Here is a 6648-nt window from a genome sequence, read left to right as displayed (position 1 = left end):
TGGATTTCTTTCGTAATGTTTGAAAACGTTTGGCTTAAATCGCTAAAAGGGGAAAGGTTTGTATTTGTTTCGTAACGTTTGCAAACGTTTGGCTTAAATCGCAAAAAAAGTGAAACGTTTGGATTTGTTTCGTAACGTTTGTAAATCTTTGGCTTAATTTGCTAAAAAGGCGAAACGTTGGGATTTGTTTCGTAGCGTTTGTAAAAGTTTGGCTTAAATCCCTCAAAAGGTGAAACATTTGGATTTGTTTCTTACTGTTTGTAAACGTTTTGCTTAAATCGCTAAAAAGGTGAAACGTCTAGATTTGTTTCGTAACATTTGCAAACGTTTCGCTTAAATCGCTCAAAAGGTGAAACGTTTAGATTTGTTTCGTAATGTTTGTAAAGGTTTGTCTTAAATCGCTTAAAAGGTGAAATGTTTGGATTTGTTTCGTAACGGATGTAAACGTTCGGCTTGAATTGCTAAAAAGGTGAAACGCTTGGATTTGTTTCGTAACGTTCGTAAACATTTTGCTTAAATTGCTAAAAAGGTCGAACGCTTGGATTTGTTTCGTAACGTTTGTAAATATTTGGCTTAAATTGCTAAAAAGGTGAAATGCTTGGATTTGTTTCGTAACGGTTGTAAACGTTTCTCTTAAATTGCTAAAAAGGTGAAACATTTGGATTGGTTGCGTAACCTTTTAAACGTTTTGCTTAAATCGCTAAAAAAGGGAAACGTTTGGATTTTTTCGCAACGTTTGTAAACGTTTTTAACGTTTGTAAACGTTTTTTAACGTTTGTAAACGTTTGGCTTACATTGCTAAAAAGGTGAAACATTTGGATTTGTTTCGTAGCGTTTGTAAATGATTGGCTTAAATCGCTATAAAGGTGAAACATTTGGATTTGTTTCGTACCGTTTGTAAATGTTTGGCTTAAATCGCCAAAAAGGTGAAACGTTTGGATTTGTTTCGTGACGTTTTGAACGTTCGGCTTAAATCGATAAAATGGGGAAACGTTTGAAATTTTTTCGTAATGTTCGTAAACGTTTGGGTTAAATTGCTTAAAAGGCGAAACGTTTGGATTTGTTTCGTAACGTTTTAAACGTTTGGCTTAAATCGCCAAAAGGTGAAACGTTTGGATTTGTTTCGTAACGTTTTAAACGTTTGGCTTAATTCGATAAAATGGGGAAACGTTTGAATTTTTTTCGTAATGTTCGTAAACGTTTGGCTTAAATTGCTAAAAAGGCGAAATGTTTGGATTTGTTTCGAAACGTTTGTAAACGTTTGGCTTAAATTGCTAAAAAGGAGAAACGTTTGGATTTATTTAGTAATGTTTGTAAACATTTGGCTTAAATCGCTAAAAAGCGGAAACGTTTGTATTTGTTTCGTAACGTTTGTAAACGTTTGGCTTATAAAGCTATAAAGGGGAAACGTTTGGATTTATTTGGTAACATTTGTAAACGTTTGGCTTAAATCGCTAAGAAGTTGAAACGTTTGGATTTGTTTAGTAAGTTTTTAAACATTTCGCTTAAATTGCTAACGTTTATAAACATTTCGCTAATAATACTAAAAAGGTAAAACACTTGGATTTGTTTTGTAACGTTTGTAAACGTTTGGCTTAAATTGCTAAAAAGGTGAAATGCTTGAATTTGTTTCGTAACGTTTGTAAACGTTTGGCTTAAATTGCTAAAAAGGTGAAACATTTGGATTTGTTTCTAAACCATTGTAAATGTTTGGCTTAAATTGCTAAAAAGGTGAAACGTTTGGATTTGTTTCGTAACGTTTGTAAACGTTTGACTTAAATCGCTAAAAATGTGAAACGTTTGGATTTATTTGGTAACGTTTGTAAATGTTTGGCTTAAATTGCTAAAATGGTGAAACTCTTGGATTTGTTTCGTAAAGTTTGTAAACATTTGGCTTAAATTGCTAAAAAGGTGAAACGCTTGGATTTGTTTTGTAATGTTTGTAGACGTTTGGCTTACATTACAAAAAAGGTGAAATGCTTGGATTTATTTCGTAACGTTTGTAAACATTTGGCTTAAATTGCTCAAATAGGTGAAACGCTTGGATTTGTTTTGTAATGTTTGTAAACGTTTGGCTTAAATTGCTAAAAAGGTGAAACGCTTGATTTTGTTTCGTAACGTTTGTAAACGTTTGGCTTAAATCGCTAAAAATGTGAAAAGTTTTAATTTGTTTCATAACGTTTTAAACGTTTGGTTTCATTTCATAACGTTTGTAAACGCTTGGCTTAAATTGCTAAAAAGGTGAAACATTTGGATTTGTTTTGTAACGTTTGTAAACGTTTGGCTTAAATCGCTAAAAAGGTGAAATATTTGGATTTGTTCCGTAACGTTTCAAAACGGTTGCCTTAAATCGCTAAAAAGGTGAAACGTTTGGATTTGTTTCGTAACGTTTGTAAACGTTTGGCTTAATTCGCTAAAAAGGTGAAAAATTTAGATTTGTCTGGTAACGTTTGTAAACATTTGGCTTAAATCGCTAAAAAGGTGAAACATTTGGATTTGTTTCGTAACGTTTGTAAGGGTTTGGCTTAAATTGCTAAAAAGGTGAAGCGTTTGGATTTGTTTCGTATCGTTTGTAAACATTTGTCTTAAATCGCTAAAAAGGTCAAACGTTCGGATTTGTTTCGTAACGTTTGTAAACGTTTGGCTTAAATTGCTAAAAAGGTGAAACGCTTAGATTTGTTTCGTAACGTTTGTAAACGTTTGGCTTACATTGCTAAAAAGGTGAAATGCTTGGATTTGTTTCGTACTATTTGTAAACGCTTGGCTTCAATTGCTGAAAAGGTGAAACGCTTGGATTTGTTACGTAACGTTTGTAAACGTTTTGCTTAAATTGCTAAAAAGGTGAAACGCCTGGTTTTTTTTCGTAATGTTTGTACACGTTTGGCTTAAATTGCTAAAAAGGTGAAACGCTTGGATTTGTTTCGTAATGTTTGTAAACGTTTGGCTTAAAATGCTAAAAAGGTGCAACGCTTGGATTTGTTTCGTATTGTTTGTAAACATTTTGCTTAAATTGCTAAAAAGGTGAAACGCTTGGATTTGTTTTGTAATGTTTGTAAACGTTTTGCTTAAATTGCTAAAAAGGTGAAACATTTGGATTTGTTTCGTAATGTTTTTTAACATTTCGCTTAAATCGCTAAAAGGTGGAACGTTTGGATTTGTTTCGTAATGTTTGTAAACATTTCGCTTAAATTGCTAAAAAGGTGAAATGCTTGGATTTGTTTTGTACCGTTTGTAAACGTTTGGCTTAAATTGTTAGAAAGGTGAAACGCTTGGATTTATTTTTAACTTTTGGCTTAAATTTCTAAATAGGTGAAACTTTTGGATTTGTTTCAAAAGCATTGTAAATGTTTGGCTTAAATCGATGAAAAGGTGAAACGTTTGGATTTGTTTCGTAACTGTAATATCCCGTATTTTTTTTCTTTTTATTATTTTAAATTATTTCAAATTTATATTTTAAATTTTTCATTCCGTCAAGGTTTAGGTAGATTATTATTATTATTACTAAATTAAATATATTAAGTATTTATTTTGATTATAAAAGAAAAAGAAAAGAAAAAGCCATGCATTCATATGCAATTCTCCTTATGGTTCACGTATATAAGGCCCATGCATGCCTTATTATTGGATCAACATTATATGGCCATCCTTTTTGAAAAATTAAAAAGCCCATTCTTACAAATTCAAGGGCCATGCTTCTAAACTTAATTATACAAACAGCTGCAGAAACTTCATTCTCCTCCTTATATGCTTCTGTCACGTTTCTTCATTCTTAAGACCTACATCTCATTCTCTATTAAACAACAGCAGCCGCCATTCCTCATTAGCAAGATCTGAAACTTCAAATCATCATTCTCCTCCATTTGGTTCAAGCTACGGTAAGTTTTCCGTTCATATTTTAACTTACCTTCATTGTTACGATATCGTCATAAAACGGTTCTTGATTCTAGCTTATTGTTTTAGCTTCTAATCCGAAAATTCTTCGACGATTCACATCGATTCGACGTTCTCTTCGATCCCTACGTTTCGGAATCATATACGGTACGTAAAGATTCCTCTGTTCGTCGCCGTTACGATTTGCCGTGTTCTTGATATTTTGCTTCTGCTTCATTAATTGTTGACGTTACTGCCGATTGTCATTATTGTTTCGACAATGAATTTATGTTGTTCTTGGATTATAATCTCATGTGTTATTGTAGTTAATCGAATTGCTTTGGTCGAAATGATTTATATGATTTGTTCTTCGGTTTGAATATTTTGGCTGCTGATACTTCATGTTCATCATTCTTGTTGCTGCCATTCTCTTTTGTTCTTGATAGTTGAATTTGTTATTGTGGGCTAATATGTTTTGCTTTTAACTTTGGCCTTCTGTTGGTATTTTGGCGGCAGTATAAATTTTAATTTGATTTCAAATATGTTATGTGGTTTCTAGGTTATTGTTAATGGAGATTTTTATAATTGTTGAAGATGGTTGCGGCAATTTTAGCATTTGAATGAGTTTGGGTTCTTCAATTGTGTATTTTAAAAGATGTTGGCCATTTTGGCTATTTTGTTTATTTTTTTTTATAATTACTTATAATTGATTATGGCAGTAGTATGATTGTCCAATAATGTTTGAGAATTTTGTTCATTGTTCCAAGTTGTGTGGGTAATTGGTTTGCTTAATTATGGTTTGTTGGTTCCTAAGTATTATTGGTTTATTCATAATTAAATCTAAGGTTTTTATTTAGTTAAATATTAATTTTAAAACCGGACTTTCAATTATCGTTTTAAATTTTAAATTTCTAATTGTAAACATTATTTTATATATGAAAAATAATGTTGATTCGAATTTAATTTGAATTGTCTTGATTATTATATTTTGAAATGATACTTTATTTTAATCCTTTTAATCGGCTAATTACTCGGGTAACTATCATTTTTTTATGACTTGGTGTGCCAAATTGCTAAATTATAAATTAGCTTTAAAATATTTTCTTAACTTATTTTAGTTAAGTAATTTACGTTAACTATTGGTTACTTATGTTTTAAGTTATTGAGTTCCGTTTTTACTATGATTCTTATTTTTATCAAAATTATTATTGCTGGAATTATAAACTATGGTTTATCTTTTTGATAAAATATTTGGGTCGGGTTTGACTTGGGTCACCCGGCATGTGAGGTAGCTTGGTAGTTATCGGTAATTCGGCTAACCCACTATTTGAAAATTGATTTATTTTACTATTTAAATATTATTTAAATAATATTTCCTGAAACGAATTTTAAAGCGGGATCTCAATAGACTGGTATTGTTTATGGCATTATAATTTATTTAAGTATTGTGTTTACTCTGTGTGGTTTCTAGCTGACTTGTTGTTTGTGCTAGTCATATGTGGTGTCTAGTACTCATTAGAGTTAGGGTCTGATTTTAATTATGATTTTAATATTTTATTTAGACCCGTCGACTGTTCGTACTTCAGAGGCGAACCAGAGTTAGATTGCTTGTCAGGATCACGTGGATTTAGCAAGCAGTGAGTTTATATCTCTATTTACCTCTTTATTAAGCAAATGTTATATTTTGTAAATATATATGTATAAGCAGCTTTTGAATTGTTTTCGGCATTGTGGATTTGATTTGGAACGTGCTACTCGATGGGCATCATCGGGACTGCGTGCGCACCGGTAATGATTATGGTATTAAGGTAGGTTTGAGATACGTCTCACCTTAGTGAGGGCACCGGTGGAAGATACGTCTCCTGGGCTCACTATTTATTAAGTGATAGTCGGGGATCGGTTATTGAGATACGTCTCACCGACACGACAATGGATTTAGAATTGTGGTTTAGGGCTTCATTGATAATCCATGATGAAAATGTTTTATTAAACGTTTTAAAGGTTTTTAACTTAATAAATGTAAATGGTTATATAAACTCTACTCAGTAAATCTGACCCCGTTGTTTTCCCAAATTTTCCAGGTTTGTGATTTGAGCATTTGTCGATCTCCGTTTCTTTATTCCCGGAGGTTCTTTATTTATTTTCAGATTAAAAGAGTCGAACTGTTTTAAACTCTTAGACCGCAGTAGTAGTATTGGATTATTTATGTTTTAGTCTTATACTTAATGTTTTAGACTATTATTTGTTGATATAGTTCAACCATGATTTATCGCTTTAGCATGATTACAGTGTTTATGGAATTATATATATTGCCATGCTGTTAGACATTATTTGCAATAAGCGTATTTCAAATATATGTTGTTATACTGTACTGCTAGATTAGGCTGAAGTCTCGGTTGCCCCCGAGCATGTGATTTTTCTGCAGGTTTAATTGTTTTAAATGTTATAAATTGGTTATCCGCAAGGCTAGCTACGGGTTTTGGTACAACCATACCCATACCCTAGCGCCGGTCACGATTCATGAAAATGGGTCGTGACAAACTTGGTATCAGAGCTTTGGTTTCAAACCAAGGCCTTTAAATTGTTAAGTGTTTAATTGTTTGGCATGTTAAGTGACTAAATTGTCCTAGGAACTACTGCGGAATTAGGATTCGAGTCTTGTCTTTGAAACGTCATCTTTTGTTTTCAAAACTTTCTGCCTACTCCTATAGGAATGTCGTGAGTCAGTCGTGTGAATTTATTTGCTTTATTGTTTACTGTATTGTTATTTTCACTTGG

At 32.2% G+C, this 6648-nt stretch overlaps 1 long non-coding RNA gene across 1 annotated transcript; it reads left to right on the top strand.

Annotated features, from left to right (window-relative positions):
• Positions 1 to 3728: 3728 nt before the first annotated feature.
• On the top strand, positions 3729 to 6195 carry LOC126674544 (uncharacterized). Its single transcript, XR_007639555.2, has 4 exons — positions 3729 to 3875; positions 3961 to 4038; positions 5433 to 5507; positions 5952 to 6195. It is a non-coding gene; the product is annotated as an uncharacterized LOC126674544 (long non-coding RNA).
• The last annotated feature ends 453 nt before the right edge of the window (positions 6196 to 6648 follow it).

This window comes from Mercurialis annua, linkage group LG3, assembly GCF_937616625.2.
Source record: "Mercurialis annua linkage group LG3, ddMerAnnu1.2, whole genome shotgun sequence".
Classification (NCBI taxonomy): domain Eukaryota; kingdom Viridiplantae; phylum Streptophyta; class Magnoliopsida; order Malpighiales; family Euphorbiaceae; genus Mercurialis; species Mercurialis annua.
The sequence above is the reverse complement of the archived record's forward strand: the minus strand, read 5'-3'. Positions and strand labels throughout refer to the sequence as shown.